Genomic DNA, 13,137 nt, shown 5'->3' on the forward strand with positions numbered 1-13,137 from the left:
CATGTTATATCTGCCCCCCCCCCCCCCTGCAGTGCACATGGTTTTGCCCAACTGCTAACAAATATGCTGCTGCGATCAACTCTGGATTAGGCCCCTTGACCCTTCTTTTTCTGTATATGTAGAGGCTATGGGCTAGATGCATCATCGCTTGGAAAGTGATAAAATGGAGAGTAAAAAGTCCCAGCCAATCAGCTCATAACTGTCATTTTTCAAACACAGCCTGTGACATGGCAGTTAGGACCTGATTGTCTGGTACTTTTTCACTCTATTTTATCACTTTCCAAGCAATGATGCATTTAGCCCTATGCTTTTTAATTAGTATTGCTCCTTAAGGCAATCAGTAAAAATAGCTGTCTAACTTTTCCTGAATTAATGTCTTTCTTTCAGAGGTTTAACATTTATATTGCTGCATTAGGTGGCTAATATTGTTTTTTGAAGGTCCATATGCAAATGTCCCAGAAGCAGAAGGTAGTACTTAATGTTAATATTTCTGGCAATTCAATTATTGACATATTCCTGTGGATGTAACATTTAACTGTATCTCAATAAAACGCTCTCTTCTGGCAGCTATTGGTTATATATCCTTGGTTATGATGTAGTGAAATATGGTAACAGTAGTGTGTGTTGCTACTATAAGTGTCGTGGTGCTGAGGTACCTTTCCAAAAGTTGACACCTCCTGCTGACCGGTCCCCTGGTGATCCGTTCCTCCCCCTCAGAATCGTATTATTAATGGTCGGAGCTCCACTCCACCTCACAACCTCCTTTTAGTTATGAGTGGCTGTCCCAGGAGCTTGTCTGCTGACCACAACGCCACCTCTAGGGATGGTATAGCAGCAGCGCTTCCTTGCAAATCAGTGACTTAGGCTGGAGGAAGAGAGATGCAGATGCACACTTCTAGCACTAAGAACACTGATAGTAAAAATAATTTAAATAAACCCTCACAATTCACATGGGGTATAATTGAAGTTCTTAGCACACATTTGCACAAATATGCGGGCCCATGTACCGCAACCAGCTGACTTCATCACATGGGTCCCTAACATCCCTAATATTATAACATTAGATACATTTATCCAGGACTTACTTCTAAATAGTGCCCTTATCAAAGTGTGATCTGGAATGCAGGAACCTAGCTAATTAAAACACCTGAGGGTAAATGGGAGGGGTGCCAGTACCTGAGGAAGGAAGCCTTGCCTTCCAATGTACAATATATTCACAAATAGAGAGGAAAAAGATGGTGGGGGGGCTGGACTGCACACCCTATTGCTAAAGACACCAAGAGGTGCTATCATGCTGAGGCTTCTAATACTATGCTGGGGGAAGAGAGATGCAGATGCACACTCCTAGCACTAAGAACACTTATAGTAAGAATAATTTAAATAAGTCCTCAAAATTCACATGGAGTATAATTAAAGTTCTTAACACACATTAGCGCAAATATGCGGGCCCATGTACCGCGACCAGGTGACTTCATCACATGAGTCCCTAACATTACTAATATTATCACATTATTTAACTTTATCCAGGACCTACCTCTAAATAGTGCCCTTATCAATGTGTGATCTGAAATGCAGGAACCTAGCTAATTGAAACACCTGAGGGTAAATGGGAGGGGTGCCAATACCAGAGGAAGGAAGCCTTGCCTTCCAGTATACAATATATACACAAAAATAGAGCAGATAGATCTTCTCAATTGCAATGGCTCTTCTCTGGAATCAATCTTGGCACACCTCTTCCCCATGAGGCATGGCCCTTATGTTCCTATTGGAAAAATTGGGTGGGGTGGGGGTTTGGAAGGGGCTCCAATTCTATCTCTGACACAGGGCACAAAGTCTAGTTACAGCTCTGATGGATAGATCAGCCCTGGTCTGATTCACCACTTAACGACAGACAGAGCACCCCTGGACTGAAACTGAGGACACACTAGGATACACCAGCCCCTGGATGTACACACAGTATACATGGTTTTAACACTGGAGCAGAGCCCCTTAATGGATATGGATTATAGACAGATCACCCCATGTCAGATACAACACTTAACGACAGACAGAGCACCCCTGGAATGATACACCAGCCCTACAGCAGACACTAGCCCCACGCCCAACACCCAGCACTGAGACGGATACGTCCTTTCAGTGCACTCTCCACATCCGGAGGGAAAGTGGCGCTGATCACTGTGATCTTTATAGAATCCAAAACCCTGCAAGAATCTGACAGTGGGATGATGACGTTTTACCTCATTTTGGTATCCAATCCTTGTGGGGAACTCTGAACTGGGATCGAATCCGGACTCGGATAGTAAAGCTCGGGTGGGTCCCATTCTCGGAGTACCAGACCCGCTCATCTCTAGTTTCTGATGGTTTTATAAGAGCATTTGATGAGCATTTTATGCCAATACACAGTAAACTGATGGGACTTTTAAGCAAAAACTGATGGACATTGAGAATGACGGTGGATTTGAATTGCTTGCTGTTTAGTAAAAAAAAAATATTTTTAGGCTCTAAACCGCTGTCAGCAATAACGTATAACTTTGATGGACCAAAGCAAATCATTTATGGAAACATACAATATATTAGGTGATTCATCGCGCCTTATGGGCGCTTTCCACACCGTCGCAAGGGGCTAAGCCCCCTTAACCCTTGCATGCCCTTGGGGCGTGCAATATTTTTATTATATGGAGTATTACCTCCATTCATAATTTTGTGAGTGGTTAAATATTACACGGACAAAAGACGTGTGATGGCTAAAAGGCCATAGCCCCTTGCGACGGCGTGAACAGCACTCACAGGGCACGATGAATCACCTAGTAGGTGCTGTGGTTGGGGGATTGGCGGGTTCGGGGAAGGCGCGGGTGAGGGAGAGGGTCCGGGGGTGCCGCGGGTGGGGGAGAGCAGTTGAGGGGGTGCTGAGATGGGAGAGGGGCAGGTGCAGATGGGGGAGGGGGCCAGGAGGTGCTACGAGTGGGGTAGGGTGGGTAATGCTTTGCTTACTTCTCCTCCTGGAAGCAGCTAAGCTGCTTACCTTTGTTTGTGCTACCTGCAGCAGGCAGTAAAGGCTCCTGTGTCTGGGCCAGGCACCGCAGCTTCCCCCCGACGGCGATTCCCTCTGCAGCCGAGTGGAGTCCAGGGAACAGACAGCAGCCAAAGGGCAGAGGCTCCCATTTGATGTAACCTGTGTGGGAGGGCGTTTCTCACCAAATCAGCTGTGGGCTGCATGTGATAGACCTGCCGCTAACCCAATGAGAGCTCCTAGACATGCCCAGCGTTAGGAAATGAGTCACAGAGTCACAGATCTGGTCTAATATATAGGAGATATTAAGGGGTTGGGTATGAAATCTGGGCAGCCACTATTCCGACGGTCAGAATGCCGACAGCTCCATCACGGCAGTCAAAATCCTGATGGATAAAGGTAAGTATTTATCCCCACCCCTCCCACAGCCTAACCCAAAGTGTTCCCTCCTGCAACCTAATCCTAACTGTACCCTCCCACAGCCTAACACCGCCCCCCCCAACTGCCAAGCTCTAACCCTCACCCTAGGGCCTAACCCTAACCCCGGTACTTACATTACCTTCAGGATCCATCAGTATTCTGATACTATTGGTATCCCGCTGTCAGTATTCTAACTGTCAGGATCCCAAACTGCCGGTTTCCTGACGGATTCTCATATTAAGTCAGTGGCTCCCAAAGTTTCTTGAATCACGACGCCCTAGAGCATCAGCATTTTTTTCGTGCCACCCCTAGGATAAAAGTTTTTTATCGATACATTTTGAAAAAAATATGACATTTAAAAAAATGATGCCCACCTTTCATCTTCGGTCAGTTACGTGATGGTGTACAGTGCTTCTGATTGGGCACATGTTTTATGATTGCCAGCTACTAGCACTGGTTTTGCCTATTGTTTGACCATAAATAATTTGATTTGGTCCTGGAACACTAGCCCAAGGCACCCCTGAAAGTGCTCCGAGGCACTCCAGGGTGCCTAGGCACACAGTTTGGGATCCACTGTATTAAGTCACAGTACGCTACCATGTGTGTTTTTAGAAAGTCCGAGGTTATATACTCTGACACCTCCATTCTATAAATCAGAGGTTCTCAAACTCGGTCCTCGGGGGCCCACACAGTACATGTTTTGCAAGTCTCACAGAATCACAAGTGAAATAATTAGCTCCACCTGTGGACCTTTTAAAATGTGTCAGTGAGTAATTAATACACCTGTGCATCTGCTGGGTTACCTGCAAAACATGCACTGTGTGGGCCCCCGAGGACCGAGTTTGAGAACCTCTGCTATAAATAATAGAAGTGCATCCATTTGCACGGCAGGGCTTATGGTCCTGGATATCCCAAGAGACCTATACTGTATCTGCCCCAAGACTATTTACTGACTTATGTGGCTTAACAGCACTAGACAAGCATACCCCCCAACATTGTATATGGCCGAGTGATCAGTAGTTTGGAATACTGAGGCTTAAGGTGTGTATACACGGTGAGATAAATCCTTTTGATTTTGACTATATACTGTAGTCAAAATCAGAAGGAAAGTTAGTGCAAATCGGAAGGTGTTATGCCACTTACGATACCGATTCGATCCCAATGTGTGGTGCCGCAGGGTTGATATCGCAAGCCTAGATAGATAGTGCAGGCAAGTCAATCTTAGAAACAAAGAAACATAGAATTTGACGGCAGATAAGAGCCATTTGGCCCATCTAGTCTGCCCTTTTTTTTTGGACAGAGGAGGAGATGTCGTACATGCCTTGTCGCACACTAGAGGTCAAGTCACTGACCCTGGAGGACAGCTCATGGACCTCCCGGAGCATCTGGTCATGGAAGTTTGTGTTAATTACTCCATGACTAACTCTCTCTCAGAAGCTCTGGGAGACTACTTTTGGGGGGGAGAGGGGGGGGCATTGTGGGCCTGGGATGTTGGACTTTCATGACCCACAATGGAGGAGTCACTATTTTCCCCCTCCTCAGCCTCAGTGAGCTGCACCTCCTGTGCTGTGTTTGGAAAAATCTAAGGGAAAAATAAAAATAAAATAAAAAACATTTTAAAAACAGTTTAAAAATGTATTCAGTAAACAGTTGTCAATATATATTTAAAATATTACTTTCCAAGGCATGTGGAAATTCCATTGCAGGTGTGTCGGTGTCCATTTCTGACACACCTGCCACCTCCTCGTAGGACACACAGACCATCGCTTGCTCCTCCAGGTCTGTATATTCAACACTCTCAGGGAGTGGCCCTCCCCCTGTTGCCCTAGAAGCGTTCCAATGCACAGACCTTTTCTGCTTCCGGCGGGACCTGAAGTCAGCCCAACTACATATGTTTTGGTGATTGGGTGAAAGGAAATTAAAATAAACATAAGTACATTTGTAGCATACTTTTTGTACACATTCCACCAATTGTCTAGCTAAAGCAATCTCAAAACTCACACCATACATTACTTTGCAAAACTTGGACACATACCAAAATCCAAAAACTTAATTTACATCTAGATAGATGTTTAAAGTTAGGAAACAAATATTGAATGGTTCACTTACAGTATGTCTCACCTTCTCAAAGGCTGCACCTGTAATAGTATTGGTTGCTATAGGCAACATGACTTAGGAAATGGTGCTTACATCTTAGTTAATGCATACAATAGTGTTTGTCAGTGTTGCACAGTAAGTACTTAACGTCTTCTAACTTCTTGGGGTGTGCGGACAATTGGGCCCGCCGCATTAACCAAGTCAGTTATATCCCTCCAGATACGGTCCTTGGTCCCAGCACCCATGTTTTTATTTCCAAAATTTATTTTCTCAATGGCTTGTGGGACCAGAATGGCCAACTCCCTCTTTCTAAATGGTGGTTGGCGTCTTCTCTTTTTTTATGTTGCCTGCGATGCAGTAGCTTGAGAACTATCTCCACCTTCCTCTTCACTTTGTGGCTCTGATTGTTGGGTTTGGGTAGTTGGGCCAGAATCTTCCTCAGTTTGGCAAACATCTTCCTCAACCAAGGAACTCACACCAGCCTCTTGTTGTGTTTGTTGGGCAGTAGATGGGGGTTACTTCACTACTGGCTCCTGCACCTCCCTCCTCTGCAGTGCCAGGTGTCTGCTGCTGTGCTCTTAGTAATGCCAGTTGTCGTTTTCTTTTTAAGATTGCTTTGAGTTGTTCATTTAGTTTCTCAAATTTCTTCTGCAACTGGATCAGGATCTATGATGATGGTGCATGTGCGTATGGATCTGGGAAGGGGGGGGGGGGGTTATAACTGCGTATCCATGCTTTGTGTAAATCAGCACAGGTGATGCATACGCAATTGGTACATGTGCTTTGATTGCTTAGATAAACTGAAGGCTGCATAAGCCTGAGGCCATATAAGAGCCCAATTTTTTGTGATTGGTTGTTTGTGACTAAGCAGTTGCTAGGCAGATCAGTGTTCTTGGGTATTTTTCCTATAGGATTATAGGGCTGTCCATCAAGGGTTTAGGGGTTGGCCTGGGAATAATATATAAGCCGCAGTCATGTGACTCGGACTTCCTCTTGCCATTTTGGAATGCCCGCCCGCCCTGAATATATATATATATATATATATATATATATATATATATATATTTTATTTTTTTCTCTACATCTTGTCTTTATCGGTGGGCTCTTGACAGCCAGATTGGCGGGAAGTCGCTACCAACCAGTGGTCAGATGGGCATAAGTGGTCATTGTGGGGCACCCTCTTTAGAAGGACGGCAGGTGTGTCCTTACCTTGCGGTTGGACATTTAGACGTTCCCCTGCGGGAACCGAACGTTTGCCAGAGAAAAGAGTGGTGAGTCCTGCACAATGCGGGTTATGCAAGGAGGAGGCGGGGTTTGGGTACTCCCCTCCTTGGTGGTTGGATTTCATCCAAGGGACTGGAGCTGGTGTTTGGTAGTGACTGGTCCTTTTGCCATCCTCCAATATAAAATCAATTCAATTACAATTATAGTTTAAAGAACAGGTCAGCGTTTCAATAAATATCGTCTGACCTTTAACTACAGCTAACCGTGTCCGTGTCGTTATTTTAGTGTGTCGTTATTTTAGTGATAAGCTATCTTAAAGAAGTGTTTATGTCAATCGCAATAAAATTATGGGCGCCTTATACTATTTAAGCATGTTCTATGCAGTCTGTGTTTGTGGGTGTACGCAGGAGGTTATGTGGAGTGGATTGGGAGGATTCAGTTTGTTTGTGTTTGTGAGGTCTCCAGTATTCAAGGGAGTGCCGTTTCTTGCGGCGGGCGAGCCGTGCAACCGCACGGGGCGCCCGCCGCGGCACTTCTTCATACTTTGAAACCCCCCTCTCCCTCCTCCCGAGTGCCCAGCTCGGGGGGCGGGGTTTCGCAGAATGACGCGATTGCGTCGTGACGTCACGACGCAAACGCGTCATTCCGCAAAACCCCGCCCCCCGAGCTGGGCACTCGGGAGGAGGGAGAAGGGGGAGCCGCGCAGACGAGGAGGGAGAGGAGGCTGAAGAGCGGCGAGAACCGCTACAAATGTAAGTCAGCCCCTCTCCCTCTCTCTCCCTTTCTCCCTCCCCACCACCTGCAGTAATGTGTAAAATGGGGACCTGTCTGCCTTAATGTGTAAAATGGGGACCTGTCTGCCTTAATGTGTAAAATGGGGACCTGTCTGCCTTAATGTGTAAAATGGGGACACCTGTCTGCCGCAGTGTGTAAAATGGGGACACTTGCCTGCGTACTGTGTAAAATGGGGGCACGTGTCTGCCGCAGTGTGTAAAATGGGGACACTTGCCTGCGTACTGTGTAAAATAGGGGCACGTGTCTGCCGCAATGTGTAAAATGGGGACACCTGTCTGCCGCAATGTGTAAAATGGGGACACCTGTCTGCCGCAATGTGTAAAATGGGGACACTTGCCTGTCGTACTGTGTAAAATGAGGACACTTTTTCCTGCCGCAATGTGTAAAATGGGGACATTTGCCTGTCGTACTGTGTAAAATGGGGACACTTTTTCCTGCCGCAATGTGTAAAATGGGGGCACGTGCCTGTCTTACTGTGTAAAATGGGGACACTTGCCTGCCGTGCTGTGTAAAATGGGGTAGCGTGCCTGCTGTAATGTGTAAAATGAGGACTTTTTTTTTTTTTAATATCCTGTGGTGGCCGTGTTGATGAGATCAGATGAGGCCACGCCCATCTTAAAAAAGCCACGCCCATTTTAATGAGGTCACGCCCCCTTAACGGGTAAGTATGTGCTTGCTCATAGGTGTTTTTGGTGTGTTGGGGTGTTAGTATATTTTTGTGTGCTTATTATGTTTTTCTTGTCATTTCCTTCTCAAGGAAGCATATTTTTTAGTTACTCTTTTTTTGGGAAGGACCCCCATTTTTCTGTTTATTGGCCCCCTTTTGCCTTTTTTTCCCCTTTTGAAGTTTATCTGCGGTTAAGTATGTGCATGTTCAGAGGTGTGTTGTGTGGTGTGGTGTTGTTTCTAATTTATTTATTTTTGGTACATTTTTATTATAGCCAACTCAAGGTTTTTAAAAATGTGGTTATTAGTTTGTTGGAATTCAGTTTTTTTAAATTTTTCAGTTTACCCCTTTTTTTGGGTAAGTATATAGATTCTCATTGTAAGTATATGCATGCACATTGTTTTGTTGAGGGGTGTTTTTGTGGTTGTCTTTGTTTAGCAAATTGAATACATTATTTTATATGCTAACAATGTTCCTTTCCTCCTGGTGTTCAACATTTAGAGATGGATTATCCAACAGCTGTAAGTGGTTTTTTTTTTAACTAAACCAATTTTGTTTGTGGCTATTTGTGTCAACAAAACATTGAATGTTGTTTTAACATTCTGAATTTTTTCATTTTTAAGATGGTGTCGGCAGCATATCTGTGTGCCCTTGCCAGCCAACCCCAACCTGCCCCTCATCCTCGAAGGCGTGCAAGGCTTAGTATTTTCCGTACCCGTGTCAAAGGATGAGGTGTTGCGCCACTATAGGCTGCCACCTCATGTCATCCTAGAAACTCTCTCAATAATAGAGAGTGATCTAGAGAGCTCAATTCGGCATCCTACAGCAATACCAGCACTGACACAATTCCTTGCTGTGTTACATTTCCACGCCTCAGGGTCCTGCCAGCATGTGGTGGCCTGGGAGTGCTGGTTGGTGTGTCTAAGGCAGTATTTTCTAGGATCCTGAGGCGCGTAATTACTGCTTTTCTTAAGCGAGTAAAGCAGTTCATAACAATGCCATTGGATGTGGGGTCCCTAGCTGTGTTGAAGCAAAAATTCCATGACGGGGGTAGTCGCTTCCCACACATTATTGCGGTTGTGGATGAGACACATGTTCCACTTGTGGTGCCAACACATAATGAAGAAATCTTTAGGAACTGTGAAATGTTCCACTCTTTGAATGTGATGGTTGTTTGTGGCCCATCCCTCCAGATCCTTTCCCTGAACGCCCGGTACCCTGGAAGTGCACATGATTCCCATGTAATTCGGCAATCAGGGATATGGCAAAAATTAAGACTGTTGGAAGGGCAAGACGCATGGATATTGGGTGAGTTGGATTGGCCTTATGTTGTAAATGAGTTTTTTTGGGATGTTGCACATAATTTTATACTTATTATTGTATTGTGTTTTTTCCCCCTGGCTCATGACTCCATACAGCAGACCCACACCAGGGCCACAAATGGCATTTAATTCTACGCTTACAGCCACTAGGCAGCTGGTGGAGCGCACAGTTGGCATCCTCAAAGGACGCTTCCGTGTGCTCCACTGCACTGGTGGCGACCTTATGTATTTGCTGTAAATGATAAGTAAAATTGTGGTCCTGTGTGCAATCCTGCACAATATTGCTGTAAGGAGGCATGTGGAGCTACCTGATAATGAGGTATTGGCCCTCATTCCGAGTTGTTCGCTCGCTAGCTACTTTTAGCAGCCATGCAAACGCATAGTCGCCGCCCACGGGGGAGTGTATTTTCGCTTTGCAGGAGTGCGAATGCCTGTGCAGCAGAGCGCCTGCAAACACATTTTGTGCAAAACAAGACCAGCCCTGTAGTTACTTATCCTGCGCGATGATTGCTGCGACAAGTGACATGGTAATGACGTCAGATACCCACACAGCAAACGCCCGGCCATGCCTGCGTTTTCCCAAACACGCCCAGAAAACGGTCAGTTGACACTCAGAAACTCCCACTTCCTGTCAATCTCCTTGCCATATTTTTAACTGATCGCTACGCAACAGCAGCTAGCGATCAACTCGGAATGAGGGCGCTTGTCCCCAGAGGAGGAGGAGCCTGGGGTTGGCCGGACATTGAGGCGGGGTTCTAAGGTGCGGCAGGGACATGCCCTTAGGGCACGAATAGTCAGACAATATTTCTGGTATGTTTCTGTTAACAACACTTTAGACAAGTGTTTATGGGAGTATTTATAGTGATATTTCTGCAAGGTATAACATACAGTGTGTACTGTAGTTACAGATTAGAAACTACAAATGAATCTTTCTTTAGTTTGTGGATTAAATATTATATTTGTTTCTGTTTTGAGTTGCTAAATAACTTAATGTGAATTTGATATGCATGTAAATCGGTAATTATTCTCAGTATTGTTGTTGTGTTAACATATATATTGTATATATCATAATTGTTTTAATGTGCTTCTTTAATTGCTTTTTTAACTAAAATGGAACATTGTATTTGTTAATGTCTTAACATGCATTCATCGGTTTTAAAATGATTTTTTTTTTTTTTTTGCCTCAACATACACCCATAAACACACTAATTCAACAATCCTGGATTGGTTAGCTGAGTGATGAGCACAATTTGGTGAGGGTTTTTTTTTTTTGGTACAGTGAGATTTTTAGCAGACAGTAGCATCCAGTCGCAAATGCATACGCAAATGGTCCACAAATACCACACTGTCAAAATAAAATGACATCAATAAAGTTTATCAAGATATATGACACCATCATAGGTGTCGCCCAATCAACAGTAAGCACACAGTATAAATATTAGCGTCTGTAATTAATACGCCATTGGCACCATGCGAGCTGCTGCGTTCAGTATGAGGGAGCTGCGGCTTCTCACTGCGGTAATGGACCACCGCGTAGGCCGCACGGGCCCATTTGTGTCTAACGCCACAAAGCGTGCGGAGGTCCGCAGAAAACTGCGTGCGAGGGTCCACATAAAGAGGACCATCGTCCAGCTTGAGCAGCGGTGGTCTGACCTCCGCTGCCATCAGCCCCGTTTGCTGGCGCAGCAAATAAGTGCAAGTGAGTAATCCACACTACCATTTGTGTTTGCATGAGTGTTTAATAAAAAAAAGAAAGGTTAGAATGTTATTCGATTGATTACACAATGGTACCATAGGACAAAATATAAAGTAAATAAATGTTAAAATATAAAAAAAGGCTTCTTTCCAATTTTTCATGAACACTAATACTAACATATATCTGTGTTTTTCAATCTCCTTAGGCAGAGCACAAAGGCAGACACAGCAGCGGCCAGGACTGCCAACATCAGCTTCCTCCCGCTCTCATCCCCCCTCCACCATCAATCTTCCTCCCCTTCACAACCCCCCTCCACCATCAATCTTCCTCCCCCTCTCAACCCTCCTCCCCCCCAACAATCTTCCTCCCCTCTCAACCCAACAATCTTCCTCCTCCTCCCACTCTCAACCACCCACCCCACATCAATCTTCCTCCTCCTCCTCCTCCTCCCACTCTCAACCACCCACCCCACATCAATCTTCCTCCTCCTCCTCCTCCTCCTCCTCCAACTCTCAACCACCTGCCCCCATCAATCTTCATCCTCCTCCTCCCACTCTCTACCACCCTTCCCCACTCAAACTCTAAACACCCTTGAACTTCTCACACCTATCACAATCTGATCCTCCTTCCCCCATCCAACCTCCCGCCCCCTTTCAAGACCCTTCCCCCATCCAACCTCCCACTCACTCTCAAGACCCTTCCCCCATCCAACCTCCCGCCCCCTTTCAAGACCCTTCCTCCATCCAAGCTCCCACCCCCTTTCTAGCACCTTCCCCCATCCAAGCTCCAACCCCCTCTTATGTTGCTGAAGACGAGGGAGAGGGCAGCTGTGGCCCCAGATGGAGATGAGGAGGAGTTGCCGGCATTGGTGGAGAGTAAGCATAATTGTTAAATAATATTATTTGTAAGTGGTTGTTAGATTTATATACAGCAACATGTGTTTTCAAACTGTGTCCCTGTAGCTGCTGTGGAGAAGCACATTTAAGCATTCCCTGTCACAGTTTGTGTATTAAGGCATGCTATCACTGAGGCAGGACATGCTTGGATATGTAGTTCCACAGCAGCTATAGAGCCGCAGGTTGCTGACCCAGGACCTAGACCAGGAATGGTGAACCTTTGGCACTCCAGATGTTGCTGAACTACACATCCCAGCACGGCTTGCTACAGTTTTAGCATGGCCATATTTTAATCAAATTGCAGGACACACTGGTATGTATACTTCAGCAACAGCTAGAGGGATAAACGGTCACCATCCCTGACCTAGCCAGTGAGCTGTTGAAGTGTGCTTTGTGCCTTGCTTCTATATTGCGTAGTGTGAGAAATTAATTTTGATTTGTTTACAAAAATTCATTACAGATGCTGCGGTTGGAGATCCCAATGAGGAAATGCGGAGAGCGGTGGATGGGATGGAGCGTCATTGCAGTGGCCTCCTGGAGGCCATTATGTCGCTCAGAAGATTTATTAGTTAATTTTTGGGGGGGGGGTTTCTTCAAAAAATAAATAAATAAATAAACAAACACTTTATCATCCACATTTTGTGTGTTATGTTCTGTAAAACGTAAATTACATATATGTACAGATGGATTGTATCATCACTTGTAAATTGTTAAAATGTAGAGTGATAAATGAGTAGCTAATCGACTACTAACTGACAATGAAAAACCTAAGGCTGGGACGTGACAGTTAGGAGCTGATTGTTTGTTACTTTATCACTCCCTATTTTACCAATTTCCAAATAATGAAGCATATATGCTAAACTGTGTAATGTACAGTATGTCAGTCAGGAATTTAAATTTATTACATTTAAGGGAATTTAGCAAATAGGACAACAAATGTATTAAACTGATATATTTGTTGCCTTAATTGCTGAATGTTATTGTACAATTAGGTTGACAAACTCCTCATT

The 13,137-nt window shown here is 44.9% G+C and overlaps 1 long non-coding RNA gene across 2 annotated transcripts in view; it reads left to right on the top strand.

Annotated features, from left to right (window-relative positions):
* The window catches only part of LOC134980512 (uncharacterized), a 74,276-nt gene extending 61,570 nt beyond the window's left edge, over positions 1-12,706 (top strand). The window contains exons 1-3 of one of the 2 annotated variants that reach the window (XR_010190420.1): positions 9,331-9,521; positions 11,437-12,106; positions 12,588-12,706. This is a non-coding gene — a long non-coding RNA (uncharacterized LOC134980512). Of the gene's footprint in view, positions 1-9,330; positions 9,522-11,436; positions 12,107-12,587 lie in introns of those variants that run through there. The other variant, XR_010190421.1, reaches the window with a different exon arrangement.
* Positions 12,707-13,137: the final 431 nt, after the last annotated feature.

The sequence above is a fragment of the Pseudophryne corroboree genome, chromosome 12 (assembly GCF_028390025.1).
Source record: "Pseudophryne corroboree isolate aPseCor3 chromosome 12, aPseCor3.hap2, whole genome shotgun sequence".
Taxonomy (NCBI): domain Eukaryota; kingdom Metazoa; phylum Chordata; class Amphibia; order Anura; family Myobatrachidae; genus Pseudophryne; species Pseudophryne corroboree.